This window comes from Lutzomyia longipalpis, chromosome 3 (assembly GCF_024334085.1).
Source record: "Lutzomyia longipalpis isolate SR_M1_2022 chromosome 3, ASM2433408v1".
Lineage (NCBI taxonomy): Eukaryota > Metazoa > Arthropoda > Insecta > Diptera > Psychodidae > Lutzomyia > Lutzomyia longipalpis.
The window spans coordinates 16,067,509-16,085,997 of NC_074709.1; the positions used below are offsets into that span (position 1 = coordinate 16,067,509).

The window sequence follows — 18,489 nt, forward strand, 5'->3', positions numbered from 1 at the left end:
CTGTTGTGTAATCAATGCGTGCTGCAAATTTTGTAAGAAAGTCTGTGCCCAAAATTCCGTCTGCATTATTAATTGGAGTGCTTAGTATTAAAAATTCGTGATCAAAACATTCATTCCTCAACCTACATTTCAATTTTGCTGATCCCAGTGAAAATGTCGATCCACTTATTCCGTTTATTTTTATTTTCTTAGTCTTATTTATTTGCATGTCATTCGTTACACATTCACTCTTTATAGCGCTAATTGACGCTCCTGTATCGATGAGGAAGCGAAATTGTTTCTTATGTACTAGAATTCTTAAATAATTCATGTTTAAGCAAAAAATGCGTTAAAGTATTCGTCTTCACAAAGGGTATTTACAGAAGGTTCATTTTCCTCTTCTGCGGTTCGGATTGACTGATTTGAATTTGTATTCCTACTATTTCCTCTAGCGTTTCCTCTATTTTGTCCTCTATTTTGACCTCTATTCTGACCTCTATATTGTCCTCTAGATTGTCCTCTGTATTGTCCTCTGTATTGTCCTCTATTATTTGTTCTGTTATAATTTTCGCGATTTGGTCTTCCTCGGTAATTGTTTCCACGTCCGCGTTTTGGCGTGAAATTTCTCTTTTCTGCGTGAAAAATCTGTCCTGAACTTTGTCCTCTTGTACTCTCTTCGTCTAGAGCACCCCTGATTGCTTCTTTTAGGGTTTCGTAATTCCGTGCTTTAACTATAGTTCCTAATTGACTGCTTTTTAATCCATTGGCAAAAGAATTTATCGCGATTTTTTCATTGGTGTGGGATAAAACAGAGTGTGTAGTATCATCTCCTTGTGCTTGGGAGATTGTCAATTTGATGAACGTTTCTTCGATTTGTTTAGCGAAATTTTCAACACTGTCACTTCCTTGTTTAGCTGTGCAGAGATTGTGCATCAGCGCCGTTTGTGATCTGATTGGTAATAAAAATTTCTTGATGTCACGCACTAAATTCTCTACGTTCGTATACTCATTTTTCAGTTTGAGCTTGGCTCCTTGGGGAAGTCTTGTTTTCAACACAAATTTAATCAACAATGTTTGTTCCGATGCAGCAAGGACGAGGCTGTACATCTCAATCGCGTCAATTAATCGGTGAGCACTTTCTTCTGTGTCTTCGAGACATGGAAGAATAGTGGCCGCGGTTCTAATATCAAATACCGACATTTTATTAGGGTTTTCTGAATTGGGGATTGGGATTTCATTTACTTCTGCTTCTTCAGCTCTTTCTTTTGGATTATTCAATATTTCTTCACTTATTTCTGCTTCTTCAGCTATTAATTTTGAATTTCTCAATATTTCGTCGCTTTCTTCTAAGTACTTTTTTCTTTCTTTTATTATTTCAGAGTCTACAGATTTCCCGCTCAGTAGCTCTCTTGTTTTTAATCTAATTTCATTTATCCGAGTTTGTTTTTCTAAAATCAACTTTTTTGTTCGTTGTCTATTTGGTCCATCTTTTTTCAAATTAGTCCATATATTTTTTAGTTCGCTTAAATATTGTTTAACTTCGCTTTGGAAATCGGTATTACTTTGGCTTAAGGCCATGTATAATGTAAAAACTTAGCTTAATCCTTTTCTTTGTCTGCTTTATGCGATGGGGCTACGTTGCATCTTCGTTGATTCTGCGTTGGGTATTGGTTGGCTCCGCGTTGACTCTCTTAGGCGATATTTACTTGTTGTCTACTGGCCTCCAGTTTTTTCCAACAGATTTTCCAACCAGCCTGGAGGAGGAGGGTGACACCGATGGCCAAGATGATTATATAGATCACTTCACGTTGCTCGAACACGTTGGGCCTCTCGACGGTTGTACTCATTGCATTGTTGGCTCCCTGTTGTAGATTGTTGAGGGCCTCTTTTTCCGCTGTACAATAGTTCCCCATGCTGGATTCACTATTTGTTCACTTCTGCACTTAAAGTTTTTTTATGATTTTATTTTTCTTTCAATGTTCACAATTTATGTGGAACTACTATTTGTTCACTTCTACACTTAAAGTTTTTAATGATTTTTTTTTTTTCAATTTTCACAATTTATGTGGAACTGGCAGGATCGCCATGCAATGTTCCAGGTGATTCAAAAGACTCATTTAGTGCGACTAAGTTCTTTATTCATACTTTCATCTGTTTTATTAATTTTTGGGTTCCTCGTCAGCACAATAAATGGGGTGACGAGTGCAATGCTTTTCCATTGCACATCGCCCCCAATTATGGCGCTGACGAGGCTCCCCTTACATTCCAAAGATTTTCGGATATCTTAAAGAAAGAAGAAGAACCCTTTCAGAATATTTAGTGAATTTGTTGACCAAAAAAAGGGATTTCTTTCTTTAAATCCTTCCTTGATTATAAATTTTTTTTTATTTAGGCTTGAGAATATTTTTCTATTAAAAAAATTATTAATGAGTAGTGTAGTTTCTTATAAACCCCCTTCGGGCTTAAGAATGCATTTTTTATTAAAGAAAAGTAGTTCGATTCTTTGCGAAGGCTCTACGGGGCTTGACGATTTTTTATTATATTAAAGAAAAATTTTAAATAAAAAGTTTGGTATTGCTCGAAGACTTTACGGGCTTTACAATATTTTATTTAAATTAAGAAAAGTTATATATAGGCAGTGTGATTTTCTGAGGAAGCCGCTTGTAAATATTCTTTTTTATTGAAAAAATTTTTATAAAATATTTTAATCATCATTAACACTGAGGAGTGACCACAATTCCGGTGAAGAACCCACCAATTTGCCCCAACATCCCCCTATTTTTCCAGAATTTTATATTACTGGGATGAGATCCCTAATCCGGAGGTCACTCCATCATTACCAATGAGGAGTGACCACAATTCCGGCGAAAAACAAAAATTTTTACCCCAAGCCCCCCCCCCATTTGTCCACGAAAAGGTTAGTTTAACATCAAAAGATTTATTTAAAATGATTGGGAAAATAAAAAAAAATATTTAGTCGAAAAAAAAAAAGAAATCATTGACATTGGTAAGATTTGATACCGCGACCCCCGCGACCATAATATACGAAAACGGCTACTCTACACGTCTGCCAACAATGCGTTGCAGTCGAATAAGCAAAATTCTATTTAAGCAGCCTACCACCACGCTCACGGGGTGGAGAAACACACACACACATACAAGATGCACACGAATCTATCGGCGCGCGCAGGAAAGAAAGAGAGACCTAGTGCTTGCGTTGAAGGACGGTCGACCCGAGCTTTGCCGAACATTCCGGCACATAAATTTTTTCTCAAAGTCCGTGCAAGGAGAACCTCCAAAGTATTTTCTCTGCATATTTTGCAATATTTTTGCACTTTTTGCTAATTATTTTACATAATTTGGGGTGTCAGTGCTTTCTAAATGGTAATACTGAGTGAATACCATCATTTGCGTGTGATAATTGCTAAGTTGGAGCCAGAAAAAAGGCAAAACATGTAAGTTTCTCATACATTTTAGAAAATCGGCTCTCCTGAAAAGTAGCGTTTTTGAGATAGGTTCATAATGAATGGGCCAAGCGATATTTACTCGAGGAGAAAAGGAGATTGATGAACTAATTGATGGACAATCCACTGTCTTTCCTCACTCATTCCGAAAAAAAAGAAAACAACACACATAAACTCTTCAGACTGTGCTAAACAATAGTGTTTGGAGGTGGATTGAATTTCCTTCAACATTTTCTTTTAATTTTTTTTTCATTCTGATTCTATTCATTGTTACACTGAAATTTCTCGGCTTTTGCATGAATTTCCCATAGGAAGTAATTTTGATAAAATTGCATTTTATTTTAAAGTGATTTTTCCGACATATAAAAACAACTCAAGATAAATCTTTCAAAAAAGTCACTCGAAATTGTCACAAACTGTCTGGGAAATGAAGTGAAAATCAATCATAATGTGAAGAGTTCTTGTAAAGAAAAATCAACAAAAAGTGTCACTTCTATAGAGAAGAATTTTATATGAGGAAGAAGCGAAATTTTTGTTCAGAAAATTTTATAGAATTTCTAGAAGAAAATTTATTTAATGGCATTTTCAATGGAATTGTTCTTCATATGTTTTCATCCAATTTATTTAAAAAATTGTTTCATCAATATAATTAAATAGTATTAAGGAGTTGTTTTTTTTATTAATATTTCATTATTTTGTCTTATTATTAAGGCATTTCTAGAAGCAAATTAATTCCTCAATTAAATTCCAATACATAATGTAGTGTTGCTTATATTCCATTCAATCTTCCTCAATCCCTGTTCAATGGAGAATTGCTCGAACCCACCGCAGATTGCAATGAACATTAATATCCTATATATGCAATGCTGAGTGCTGCATAAAAATCAATAAATGCATAAATTTCCATTTTCTCCGAACCACAAAATTTAATTTGAATCCGTCTCCGCAGCGTCTTTTTCAGACTTTTGCTGATGTGCTCCAAACAACACTGATTTACTAGTGGTGGAGACTTTGTCACAACATGATTCTGAGTGTTATGCCTTTTTCTTCATTCATACAACGTTAACTTCTTGGCTTGTTCCCCACATCACACAGTCCTCTAACTGACTTATGACTTTACTGCAGAAATAATTTTTACAGCTACTCCCAATGCAAAAAGCTGGCAAGGAAACTGGAGACGCCTTTGATGAGACTGTGACAATTTGAACGCGCATTTCCGGAAAGAAATAGCCATTCTTTTGCATACGAAAATTTCCCTGTAAACACTACATACATTGCTGAGTATTAGTTGAGATAACGAGACTTTTATTTACGGGACTTGTAACATAAATTTCATAGAAGATTCAAAAAGAAAATCATCTCAGGAACGCCCAGACTCCACAAGATATGGGAACTGGGGAGGTTCTGAATTTAAATTACAAGGGAAAGTCAAATGAGAGAGGGAAAATATGGGAAAAATATCAACTTTATCCCAACAGCCTGTGGTTGAAATTCAGAGACAGAGAATGGGGGCCAATGTGGACTACGCCCTAGGAAGTTGGGTACCCTGACGGTACACGAGGCGGGGGGACGGGAAAACCCACGAGAGGAAAGTCACATCCGGAAGTGCAGATAGAATATAAAATTCCATGCCAAAATCTCTTGGGGAGTGCGCCAGCATCCTCAGAGCGCACTCCTTAAATTTATTATAATAAATTATGCAATAATAAAATTTTATGTGCGAGCACTTTTGGGACGAAATGCATCCTTTCTATACATATGTTGTTTTTTTTCAGTGCCCCGCTCCTCTAGCTATTCACCTCAAATATCAAATTGAAGAAACCCATTGAAATGTAGAAAATGGGCAGTAAAAAGAATTTTTCAATTTATATTTCCCCCTAAACGTGATATATAAAAATTTTGTTTTTATTCTTTTCTCTCATTTTCCAGAAATTCTGTTTAGCAGAAATTCTGAGAATAGTAAGGGATGGTCACGTTATTTTGGAAACTCTACAGGAACAAAATGGCCAAAATGTGAGAATTTCAAATAATATTTTTGAGCACAAGAATTTATTTTCTAAACCGAAAGTACTGAATTCTCATCAGTATTTGGCCATTTAACAAGAGTGCAAGCCAATTTGGAATTTTTGGTTTCAAAATTGGCTTGAAAATCGCTCTTGAAAGTCCCCGAGTTTCCAAAATAACGTGACCATCCCTTAGTTACAAATTACAAACCCTAATTTTTTTTTAACTCTTTCTGACTCTTTCCAAGTATATTCAATTTAAAAAAATGCATAAAATGGAAAAATTTCATATTTTAATAGACTTTTGCATTTACAATTTATCAACTTGCAAACCTAAAATTATGAATTTATTTATAACCACTTTACGGAAATGTCTTTTCATGAATTTTTCACGAGTTTCCCCTTCCAAATTCCATAATTTAATATTTTTATGCAAGCCGTGATTTTTTCCTAGGTAAGACAATATTCTTCATACAGTACTCGTTGTGGTGCATATAAAAACTGTATTCAACGCGAGGAGTGAGGTTTCCAAAAACATAGCAATATTTTTTGAGGAAAATGTTGCCAGAAATTTCACACCGGATTTGCTTGTAAAATGAAGAGGAAAGCGAGAAATTTGTTTTCCTCTTCCTCTATGTAGCCGTCTCGGATAGATCTATGTTTTTTTTAAATCATAAAATCAATATAAATGACGCAAATATATTTGGTGACGTGAAGGAATTTTCTTAACAATTTTTACAGACTTTTTACAAATAATTTTCTCAGACTCTTCTTGCGCTATTTATTAATAATGTAATAAACTACTAAAAAGTAAAAGAAGAAATAAAATATAAAATAAAAAAAAGAAATATATCCCACCTGAGGGCCTTTATATTAATGCGGAACAGCGACTTATAACTATTTATGAATCACTTTATTAAACAATCAAATTTTGTTCATATTAATTGAATATTAAAAATTGTTTATCTCGGTATCAATTGCATTGACAACTTTCAATTAAAATGAACCAACACATTTTGTTACAATATTATTTAATCCAGATAAATTTCATATTTTATCACATTAATGATAAAAATAAATTATTTTGATAAATGCCCTCTTTTTGGAAATTTTTATTAACAAAATACCCCTCAAAATACTACATTACTATTCGCAAAATTATTAAATTTATACGAAAAAAAAGAGACAAAAAGTGTGATCAATATCATACACTGCACCTCTTGTGAGGGATATAAATCAAAAAGCATCCCCATGGTGTGCCCCACAAAAGTATGGCAACAAATCTGGACGGCAGAAGAACTTCTTTGGCAAACTGTTCATTCAAGTTTTTGGGTTGATGGGACAAAATCTACAAGGATTCCCCATATTTTGTTCCCTTTTTAAATTTGATTTGCAACCATTTTAGAGAGAAAGACAAAGAAAGAAATTTCCTTGCAGGATGCCCAACTATTTCTTCTCTTTTTGCAGAAACCTCAAATACCGTCTTTTGGGGTAAAATTAGGATTATTTCACGTCTCTGAAAACAAATTTTGTTGTATGTACAATTTTCCTGAAACGCGATAACTTTGTACATATTGCATACATTTTAATTATTTCTGCGTATAATTTTATTTTGTGCCAATTGAGAATACTGGGTCTGTGTGGCTCATTTTAGCTGACTTCTTCTGTGATTCTTCTGCAACATTTTTGCCACCCCAGCCACACTCACCATGGCAGCTCATATTCAACTTGAGAGAAGAATGTGAAATTTTATTGGCAAGAGACTTAATGTACCAAATTTCCTCATGAAAACACACAACAAAAACCCCAAAGCAAAATTTTGATAAATATTTCACAGCCGCGCGCGTGAAAATTCACCAACGTCCACTACCACCGAGCAAATAGAGAAAGAGAGAGAGAGTGAAAAACCATTCTTCACATAATTATGTGTGTATGCTTTTTTGCTCTGCTTGGTGTATCGATGATTGATGAATTTTTGCAAATGTGTGGTGGAGCATTACAAATATCATTGCGTTTCTGTGGGATTTTCCTTCATTTTCCACAATTTCTCATTATTAAAAAGGGGGAAAATGGGGTTAGTGTGCGATCGATTTGACGTATAAACCGCAATGCATTCGATATTAAATTGGCACTTCACCACAACGATTATACTTTAGAATCAGTCAGAGCAGAAATAAAAAACAATCTCCGCACTTGTGATGAGAAAAAAAATGGAGTACACACTTTAGTGAGAAAATTCACGCGCACGCAAAATAAAATCAGTGTTGATTGAAAAATGAAGGCAAAATAGAAAGTTAATCGTGAGACAATAAAATTTGACACGAAGAGTTTAGGATTTATTTATAGCACTGGCACGGAGAAGTAAAAGAAAAGATTCGGAAAAACCACCTGACACTCGGATTATTTTTGCTACACAAAAAACTCAAAATAGTTTTCTGTGCGCGGCATTCGACTCATCAAATTTTCCGTTTTTTCTTCCCATTCCAATACTTTTTTTTCCAATTTTCTCACTAGCTTTACTCCTTAATATAGAATTATCAGACCCCCTCCGTTGGACGCCGGAAGTGATACATTCTAATGCTTCTATCGTATCGTACTGTTTGACTACCCCAATGACTCTATGGATTTTTTTGACACAAGAGAAGTAAATAAACTTGAGAGCAACTCTATTTGCATTGAATGTTTGTGGGACGATGAGTAGTGTAATTAATCGTATTTATTCATTTTTTTCTCAACGCTTTGGAAGTTCTTTGCCACGAAAGCCTACGTATGTATGTTTATTGATTGTACGTCACTCAGATGTGATAGATTACGCATAATTTTAGCTGTGTTTCTTTCAGACACAGCTTTTGTGTACCGAGCAAAATCGAAAGTCGTCAGATCGGGCTCAAACTTGGTATGAGCACGAATTAGGGTCCCCACATTCCAAAAAACGTATGCGCCAAAAATAAGTTTTTTCCGGCCGGCCGGCCGTCCGTCCGGCCGTCCGTCCGGATTATAAACTTAAATTGCAAGAGAACGGTGATAGATAGAGACTTGCGGTAAACGGCAAAGTTTAAATATCGACCTGAAGAAATCCGATTATGAGGTCAAATCCACCCCCCCACCCCCCCGTCCGCCATTTTGAATAATCTCAAAATTTTGTTTTCGCTATATCTCAGCCGCTATTATAGCTAAAAATCTGAAATTTTGATATGTTGTAGGGGCCATCAATACCTTTCCAACGATACCTCATTTTCGAAAATCGGTCAAGCCGTTTAGTCAATATGGCCGCCACAATTTTTCATCGAAAATCGACCATAACTCGAAAACGGCTTGACCGATTTTGATCAACCCGGGCTCAAATTAAAGATCTCAACAAACCCTACAACTCTCTAGAACATCCGAAGTTTCAAAAGTGACCGCTAGGGGGCCAAAAATCAAAAACAAAATTTTCGATGAGTTTTCGATGAATATCTCGAAAACGGCGACATAAATTTTTTTCATTTTTTGATATGTTGTAGCTGACTATATTATCTAGTTTCATGCCAAAAATGAAGAAAATCTATGGATCCGTTCTCGAGATATAGCCTTCCAAAGTTGGCATGTCATATCTCAGGTTCTACAAGTCCGATCTTGATCAACTCAAGCGCAAATGAAAGGTTTCGTGAAACCCTACAAATGTCTAGAACATTGCAACTTCGAGAAATGACCGCAAGAGGCGCTAAAATCAAAAACAAAATTTTCGAAAATTTCGAACTCGAATTTTTCGAAAATGGCGACATAAATTTTTTTCATTTTTCGATATGTTATAGATGACTTCAAGACCTTTCAAACAAAAAAAAATTATGAAAATCTATGGATCCGTTCTCGAGATATGGCGTTTTAAAGATTTCTTGAGGAATGACTTTTCAACTTTTCCCGACTTTGCGCGTATTTAAATTAATTTACGTTCTAGTTTGCTCTCACAAAATTGGTACACTGAAAGAAACACAGCTCTCGTAAGCTTGGTCAGCTTACCAGTACATTTCCATTCATTTTGACGTAAGATTAAATTATTATTTGCAATTTAAATTTAGATTTGATCACGCGGTTCAGATTTATATTTGAACTTGAGAAAAAGACAGAAGGAATTATTTATATTTTGCTATTATCTTTGTTATATTTTGAACGCTTGTTGACTTTTCGGACACTAATTTAATGATCCGTATGCTCAGAAAGAGTATTAGAATTTTTTTTACTATTTATGTAACAAATGACTTTAAATTTGTAACATTTTAGCTTGAAGAATAAAATTTAAACTTAAAAATGAAGTTTTGAAAATAAACACAGAAGAGAGATAAAATAAAAGATACAACCCCACATGACAATAATTGTCACGTAATTATTATTCGTAATCTACTGAAAATTAAATATTAAATGCAATTTGATATTTCATTTTCATATTTTTATGACTTTTCCAATGAATTCAGAAATGAACAAATTTTGATATTGTGATTTTTTTTTACTGAATGTAGCGACTGCAATTCACATTAAGTAGATATTTATGTGTTATCTCTACTGAATTATTCAAAAGTCCATTTTGCATCATTTTTTAGATAATTTATGAGATTTGTGTAAAAATAGAATTAAATTTCAATTCAGATAATATTTATACAAAATATTTTCAATAAGATGACAAAATAGTTCTATGAAAAACAATTTGTTGTTATAAAAATATTATTTTCCGTAACTCTAATAGAAAAATTGGTTTATTGTGTAATTCAATATTTTTTTCTTAATGATTCAAGAAATCTTTTAGGCATTGTAGATTTATTTGAAACCATCGTTCTCGTCTTCATCACGCTAAATCAAAAAATCCTCCTCTCTGATAGAACATTAGGGAAAAAATCTTGGCGCAAATAAATAAACAACTCAACGAGATTTTTCTGCACACCGTTGTGTCTGATCCTCAAAATATAAATACACAAAGAATTTAATGAGAAATTTCTACATTTTACTCACAACACCACAGTCCTATTTTATCCCCCCCCACTCCACTTTTAATTTTCTGCACTAAAATGTTGTTTAGCACGAAATACCATTAAAAATAATTCTTTTCTTTTTAATAGATTGTGTACTATTTTCTTCTCAATGCTAATTGTAATCGGAAATTTTTCCACCTATAAATCACTTGAGAAGCTTTATTTTTTGAGACATTAGAACGGTGAGTTTTAATGTGATTAAGAATGTATTAAACAAATGAGAACTGAGATTAATTAAGAAGCTACCATTTTTTATGTTTTAAACAGGAAATTGAATAAAATTATCTTTAGCAAAAAAAAACGAACCCGATTTAAATTAGTTCGCCTTATAAAGTTTACTTATTAATTAACACTTTAACAGCTTGAGCAGTTTTTGTTGGACAAAAGGAGATAACATTGTGTCCCTAAAGTTTCTGCACACACAATGATTGTCCCGTCTAGTTGTGGGATCTTTGGGGGTTTTGGAGCCACACTGGGTGGTTTTGTTCGGTGGTTTGTTGAACACCAACGGACACAGCGAGACTCCTCTTCCATCATGAACTTTTAATGGTCAATGTCGCGTCCCAACCACTTGAAAATTCTCCTCACACAGTGACAATGATATAATGATAATAATGATAATGGTAGACAGTCCCTTGTCTTTCCTCCTCTTCCTCTAGTGCATTAAAATTCACCCCCAATAAAGTATACAATGATGGTACAAGGTCCCTAAAATTGAAATGATCTCATATTATGGGAAATGTTTTCCATTTCATGGATTTTTGGAAGCATTTTTTTTAACATGAAGCCTTTAAAAGCTTTCCATTTTACGCTAATTTTAATTTAGAAAATTTTTAAGCTTATTAAAAACGTAATGAAAGTAATTGCCCTTTTTTCAGAATATTGGGATAATAGATTGAGCTGTATAATAAACATTACTATACATACATATATATGTAGATTCTTATTCCTTTGCTGGAAAACCAAACAGACATTTCATACTAAATCTCTATACATTACTTTAATGAAAAACTTGTCTGTCTTTTATTATGTCTCTCAAAAATCCAATTTTTACACAATGAGAAAAAGGAGTTTATCCAGTTTAAGGCTTTTCTGGTCCACTTGAAGATATAAAATAAACACGGACAAAATTTGGAACATTTGGAATACCAATTTATAAAAAAAAAATCTACAAATGTTTGAGAAAAAGTTCTCAAAGGTTTATGACTGTATAAGTTTTGTTTCTCTTGAACATTAAGCATAAACTTATTTGCTTCAAGCAGAAATTAACAATTAGTGAGATTAAGTGGAAGTATGGCTAATACATTTTTTGTGTTAATTTTTTTCAAGTTATTTTCTAGTTTATTTCAATTAAAAATTTAAATATTTTTAAAGAGCAATGATTTTATTTGTCCAGTGTGTATAACTTCGAATTCCATGAAGAAGTATAAAAATGAATAAATTCCTTTTGCAAAACCTTCTACTATCTGTTAAGCTACGAGTTAGCTATTAAATTCCTTATTAGATTCATTGTTTTTATGTGAAGCAAAATATATCTCAAAATTTTACTACATCCATTTAAGAAATTGGTTCAACGCCAAGAAAAATAGTTTTTGTGATAAGAAATTATTTTATAGCCATACAATTTGTTTTTTTTTTACCCTAACTAAATATTGAGATTAACATTTTATTGCTTCATATATTTTTTTTACTAGCTGATTGAAGAGTTTTGTACAGGATACAATAAAATACATAAGCTCTTTATTAGAGAAAAACTTAACAGATAAATCGATTGTTCCATAAATGGGAAAATGGTCCAAAACCCTTTAAGATTTCACTAAAGAAAAGTTTTTTATATATGTATGTATTTCAAAAAGTTTTCTCACAAAACTCAAAAGTAATTTTTCTTCAGTATAAAACTTCGCATTAAAACCTTGAACGAAACACGAAAATTTGGGAAACGATAAAATTTGACCCGAATTGCTAATCTCACAGGAGAATCAGTTGTGAAACCCCTGCGGGGAGAAATGTGCCCCGGGAAAAGGAGAGTGTGCCGTATAGTGTATCAAATGGACTTAATTCCGCAACAAAACCAAAGAATATATCTCTAGAACAGTCTGATTGAGCTTCGGGGCGGCTTATTGTACATGAGAAAAGGCGAATGTCGATGAGCAAGTGGTGGTATTCGGATCCGGGGAGGTGAATTCTAATTGTATCCCTGAGCTAGGCTCTTAATCCTAGCTCCTCATCCAAAACTCCCAGGGAGGTCGAGAGCATTGCGAGGGACGATGCGAGAATGAAAAAGCAAAAAGCTGTCACGAGAGCGGAAAATTGCAGAAAATCCTCTCATCTCGTTGGATCTATCATCTCATCGTTTCTGCAGCATCCACCACCACGTATAGGGGGATGTGCTTAACGCAAAGGGCTGTGTGAGGATGCCGCAACCACCCACAAAATTACTGTAATTTAACCCCCGTGGTGACGAGGTGGGGAGAAAAAGTATTCCGCGGTATTTTTCAGTAACTATTTCGCAATATTATGTGCCTACACATGTATGTATATAATATACCACACTTAGGCGGTCACCCCATCTCTTTTTTTTAATGATAAATGGGGTGTGAGCTTTTGTTGCATGACACAAAAATGGAGGCGCCTGGTGGATCGGTGGAGATAGAATGTTAATTGAGTAAATTAGTTTTGCCACTCATTCACTTCATTTACAAAACATGTAGCATCCCCTTTCTTTCTCCCCCCCCCCCCATCCCAAATGAAGCAGAGCGAGGTCTTCGAAATTACTGCTGCCACCCCTTTAAGTGAGCCCTCTGGATTGCACCGCGTACTCCAGGAAAAAGCCATGAGGCTCACTCATAGAGGGAGGTAACCTAATTGAATTTTCTCGTGCACCATATATTATGGAAAAAAATAAGTCGCTATTACCTAGAAAATTGTTCCTATTTTAAATTTTCACGCCAGAATTACTCGCGGAAAAGCACTGTGAAAAATGACATGACAAAGAAAAGCTTTGAGTGCACTTTGAGTGTGTGTGAAAAATAGCACATTTATCCTTAATGCGGCGTAATGTGCTACATGGGAAAAAGCTTATAAGGAGCTATATAAAGCTACTTATGATACTTAAATGTAAAAGCTTATTTTCCTTAAAAAAAATTTTGATTAATTGACAAAAAATAAGCTATTTTCCGTTTAATTTAATTCAATGTTACATTGAAACTTCTTGGGTAGTAGGAATATATTAAGAAACACTGAAAATCAAGAAAAAAGATGATGTTGCTGGATAAATTCTTAAGTGCAATGGAAACAAGGATGTAAAAACTTCCTATACGAGTTTCCTTTAACTTTTTCCTCGTTTTTTATGAATGTGTGTATAAAGCATTGTTCCATATTTTACCTGAGGTTTTCTTTTCATGAACCTTCTGACTTTTTCGGATAATTTTTGCTCTCACATTTATAAAAAAATTTTAGGAAAATTATATAGGTAATTTATGTTTCACTAGAATCTAACCAATGTAAATGTTTTTAACTCAAATATTTTCTTAAAACTTTTTAATTTTTCTTATTGATTATATTTCGAGAATCGGCTATCCTAAAATTGCATATAAAAGAAGATTTTCTTTAAATAAATTCTTAGTGCCGCAATAAAAAAATTTTCCTTCAAATGGAATGTCTTTCAATGGATGATATAGAAATTCTAAAGTTAATCTCCTGATTTTTATCAGTTAAAAGCAAAACTGGATGACTTTTCAAATGATTTTTTAGAGAAAAACAAACCCACTTTCCGTGTTTATAAGCAATTTTGTCCAAAGAGAGAAAGAGAGTGTCTCTTCCTTTTGTGAAAATATATACTAAAACAATATTATAATAAAAATACAACTAAAATGAGTATTTTTTCATTTATTTTCTCTTGTGTATCTTTTTCCCTTCTTGAAAATACGAACTCAATAAAATGTATTATTAGTCACTGCAATGAAGTACTATTGAGTCACTTCCTCACAAGTTGCTTCTCAATAAATTTCAGCATTTTATTATATTTTGAACTCAATTAACCCACAGAGAAGCTCTTGAGCTGCGTCAATACATTTTGTATTTATTTCCCAAGGTCTATTTATTTGTTTTTCCATTTCAGGAATTCTTCTCCATGATTAAATGGGGCTTTCTTTGTTCCCTCCGCGTACACACACATATTGTGTTGCATAAAAGAGATAAGCCAACCCCCCTCAAGCTCATGTCCGCGAATGTCACAATAAAATCGGAATCTCAGTAAATAATCTCTCATCAGACCCCGGCACAGCACTAAAAGCCCCCTCAAAGTCTTGCAATCACTTCTCATCTATTTTGCTTTGTGATTTTATATTTTCAGCACTTGACTCATCATCTACTTTGACACAACAAAGAGATTATCGAAAGCGCACTGATAAAAATTCTCAAGTTAATTTTCTTTTTGCCAAAGAATTTCTTCCCACTTGATTATTTTTTTCTGATTGTGAAAAATTTAGTTAAGAGAGGCAGAGAAGATATATTATGATTATGTATATGTATTATAATATGGATTGTAATTGGGCACGATGTTGGGTGAGGAAATAAATAAAATAGTGGGACTCACTTTGATATTTGTGTCGCTAAAATAGAAGCGAGTGGATGATGGCAATAACCTTGTGTTTGCTGGTACAAAATTGCTCGCTCTTCGCCGTGTTCGTCCAATTATAAATAAAATTTATATATTAAATATGATTTAAATTTATTTATATACACCACTTCACACACTACCCAAACACATTTAACAACAACTCGCCGTCGTACAACTTGCAATAATGTGGAAGGCAGAAAGAAAAAAGAAAAAATTTTGAGAGAGAAAATCCCCTCAGCATGGTAATTCTCATGCTTCTCAAGCAATTTCCCCATATGAAAAGGTCCTGAAATTGTCTCTCTCTCTCGTCGTCATCAAGAAAAGGGAGATTGGCGAGAGATTCCACAGATGGATAAGAAAATGGGAAGCCCCACAGAATACAAGAGGAGATGATAGACAAAGGCTGATTTAGCCATTTCCAGGCATATCCCACAAACATTTGAATAAGGATTGAGAAGAAATTTATCAAAATCAGTTGAATGGCTTTGAATAAAATAATATAGAGAAGGAAATGCCTTTTGGCAATATATTTAAGAAAACCTAGAACTTCTTATTTCTTTGCAGATAACTAGAATATCCTTCAGAAGACATTGCGTAGAAAAAATTAGTTTTTTTTTGTAAATTTAAAGAAAACTCTCAGATACAAGATTTCAAATAAAACTATAAAATAATAATTTTGATTCATTTTTCAAAGGCACGGAGACTACATATGGAATACTGTTTTATCCAACTCAAACAACAAGTTTTTAGTTGAGAAAAGAGTTCTTAATTAACAAAATCTCCATTCTGATTCGGGATTTGATATGAAAAGTATTCCACATTGTTGTCAAAGTTCAACCGAAAATGTTGAAAAGTAAATTAATTTTTAATTTAGCGATGATCAATTGAAATTGAATTGAATCCGAGCCAAAATTTTAAATGTTTTAAAGTTTGTTATAATTTCTTCGTTTGATTTACTGAAAATTGAAGTTGTTTTTTGGCACAGATTTTAGCTAAAAAAATGAGTTAGACTTTGAAAGTTTTTCCAAATTGAACGTAAAATTGATAAAACTTTTAGTTAGTAATTTTCTTACAATCTCCTGTCGTCTTATCAGACCATTTAATTAAACGGATTATTAAACATTATTTTCTTTGAAAAAAAAAATCATTTTCTCCTGTATTGATAATTCCAATAAATTGAGAACTTCCAAACCCCCTTCATGAGTCCCAATGGTGTGCTTTGTTCTCTATATATGTACGTACATAAGGTGTATGGGGCTGCCTTTTTTTGGAAAAGATTGGGAATATGTAGTTTGTGCTACACCAACATTTTTTTTTCTAGGTCATCACTGTGTTGGTAGGAAAATCCCCAAGAATTGTCATTTGGGACTGTGATTGAGCTTCATGTAGGGAATAAAAAAATTCCCTTCCATACAAAAACACACGAAAGGGAAGGAGGAAACAGCCACTCGAGAGCGGGAGAGAGGCCGAAAAAAACTCACAAAAGAGAAGGGTGCGGCTTAGAGGTTTTCTGTGAAATTTGGGAAGAAGAAAGACAAGAAATCCAAAAAAAAAGGGCCGAGCCCACAAGAGAACTTTTCTTATCATTTTTCTTCTATGAAAAATCTCTCCTGTAAGATGTAAAAAATTCCCCAGAAAATCCACTCGAAATTGAGGGTTGGATCACATTTATCCAGGCTAAGGGGTTAATGCGGGGGTGGCAAAATGAAGCTTTAAGAGGAAAAAAATCCCTGCACAAGTTCATTTGGTTTGGGATCAAAGGGCACAGAGAGGTGTTTTGTGGGACAAATAAGGTCAACAGGGAAAATATTGAGCTAAATTGTGCACATCCCGAAACGCAGGAGCAAGAAAAAAACGCGTATACCAGGTACAATATTTTCAGGCTTTTCCCATCGCCCGCATTGCCGCTGTGTGCGTGTGCTTTTCTGGAAAATTGTGCGCGCAAAATGAGCCTCCCTTTCTCTTGACGGGGGCAACCCTCTATTTTATATTACAGCACGGTACACTAGGGACGGCTTTAGCCGGGGCTGGCCAAAGGGCAATGAAAAGAAAGAAAAAAAAATCATTTGGAGAACTTTCTGCAATCGATTGAAACGAACTTTCTCCTCACTATGGGGCCGATATGTTCGGTGGTGGACAAAAAAATGAAAAGGAAAAAAAAGAGCTCCCTCCCTGAGCGACAGAGAAATAGACTTTTCACGGGAAAACCACTTGAATTCCAGCGAAAGCACCATCATCATTGTAACCAATCACACCACAAATTTTCCACTCACTTTCTTTTCCAACAAAAAAAAAAGAAAATCACAATTCCAATTATCTCACACAGAAATATCCTTTTTTTTTCAGGAAATTCTTCGTTTTTTTTTTCTTCACTACGAGACAAAGGGGCGCAACTTTTTTTTGGTTCTTCCTTTTTCTTTCCTTATAAAATCCTCTCTTAGCCACGAACTTTTCTTCCTTTTTTTTTAAGTTTATGCACTTTATTGTATCTTCTTTGGCGCCTCTTTGTCTTTCATTGCCAGTGCCACCATACAAAAGTCTCTTATCTTAAGGAAAATCACTTATCAGTTTTTTTATCTCTCAATTTTTTTTGTTCTTTAAAAAGAAAATTCACCACCAACAAATCCAATTCTGTCGGAGGCCGATTCTCGACTGCGTTCGCACAGTGCCAAGTAACTCCTGTATGGGTCCCCTCTTTATCACCAAAAAATTACCTCTCTCTCATGCTCTCAGAGTGTATGTGGAAAATCCTCGCACATTTTCCCACTTTCTCTCTTTGTGTATGGCCCCCACATAAAAAGAGCCCAAGCGCATGCGGGAGCTTTTCCGTGGCACATGCGAGAGCGCGCGACTTTTATCGGAAAGTTTACACACAAGAATATATGTATGTATCACATTTTGTATTGGCGCTGTGAATAAACTCACCCACAACCACCACACGTGCATGGAATGTGCAACAAATTGCATTGAGAGCGTTTTGTTGGCCATTCAAAATTACGGGGGGAGCTTTCACCGTCGCCGCCGGAGCTTTTCACGTGCCATTCCACGAAATGTATCCTCATAGGTCAGTTCTTGCCATTTATAGAGGGAGATTAATTTTCCTAGAACAATAGACAGATGATTGATAGGCTGATAAATTGTTCTTTTAGAGGCAATTTTATTGTGCAGATGAGTGGAGGAATTAATGAAAAGCTACAAGAGCTTGTAAATACTCACTTGAAAGCCTTTAGTGATAAAAGGTTTGTAGAGCTTTTTTGTATTTAATAATCCGCTTAAACGCCTTGAATAGTCTGAAAATTCTTAAAATATTGTTTTTTTTTTTAAATATACTCTAAATTTAACTTTAATTACTTGTAGATTTTAATTTATTTATATTAAGACTAAATAAAATTAAATACACAAATGCTGTGTCTGAAAGA

General features: G+C 34.2%; 1 protein-coding gene across 13 annotated transcripts in view; it reads right to left on the bottom strand.

Moving 5' to 3' along the window:
• The window catches only part of LOC129793347 (potassium voltage-gated channel protein Shab), a 73,830-nt gene extending 56,002 nt beyond the window's left edge, over positions 1–17,828 (bottom strand). For 3 of the 13 annotated variants that reach the window (XM_055833253.1, XM_055833251.1, XM_055833250.1), the window contains exons 1-2: positions 17,344–17,821; positions 15,047–15,125 (exon numbers count right to left, since the gene is read on the bottom strand). The gene's annotated coding sequence lies outside the window, so the exon portion shown is untranslated. Of the gene's footprint in view, positions 1–15,046; positions 15,246–17,343 lie in introns of all 13 variants that reach the window. The other 10 variants (XM_055833255.1, XM_055833254.1, XM_055833258.1 and 7 more) reach the window with 6 other exon arrangements.
• Between the last annotated feature and the right edge of the window lie 661 nt (positions 17,829–18,489).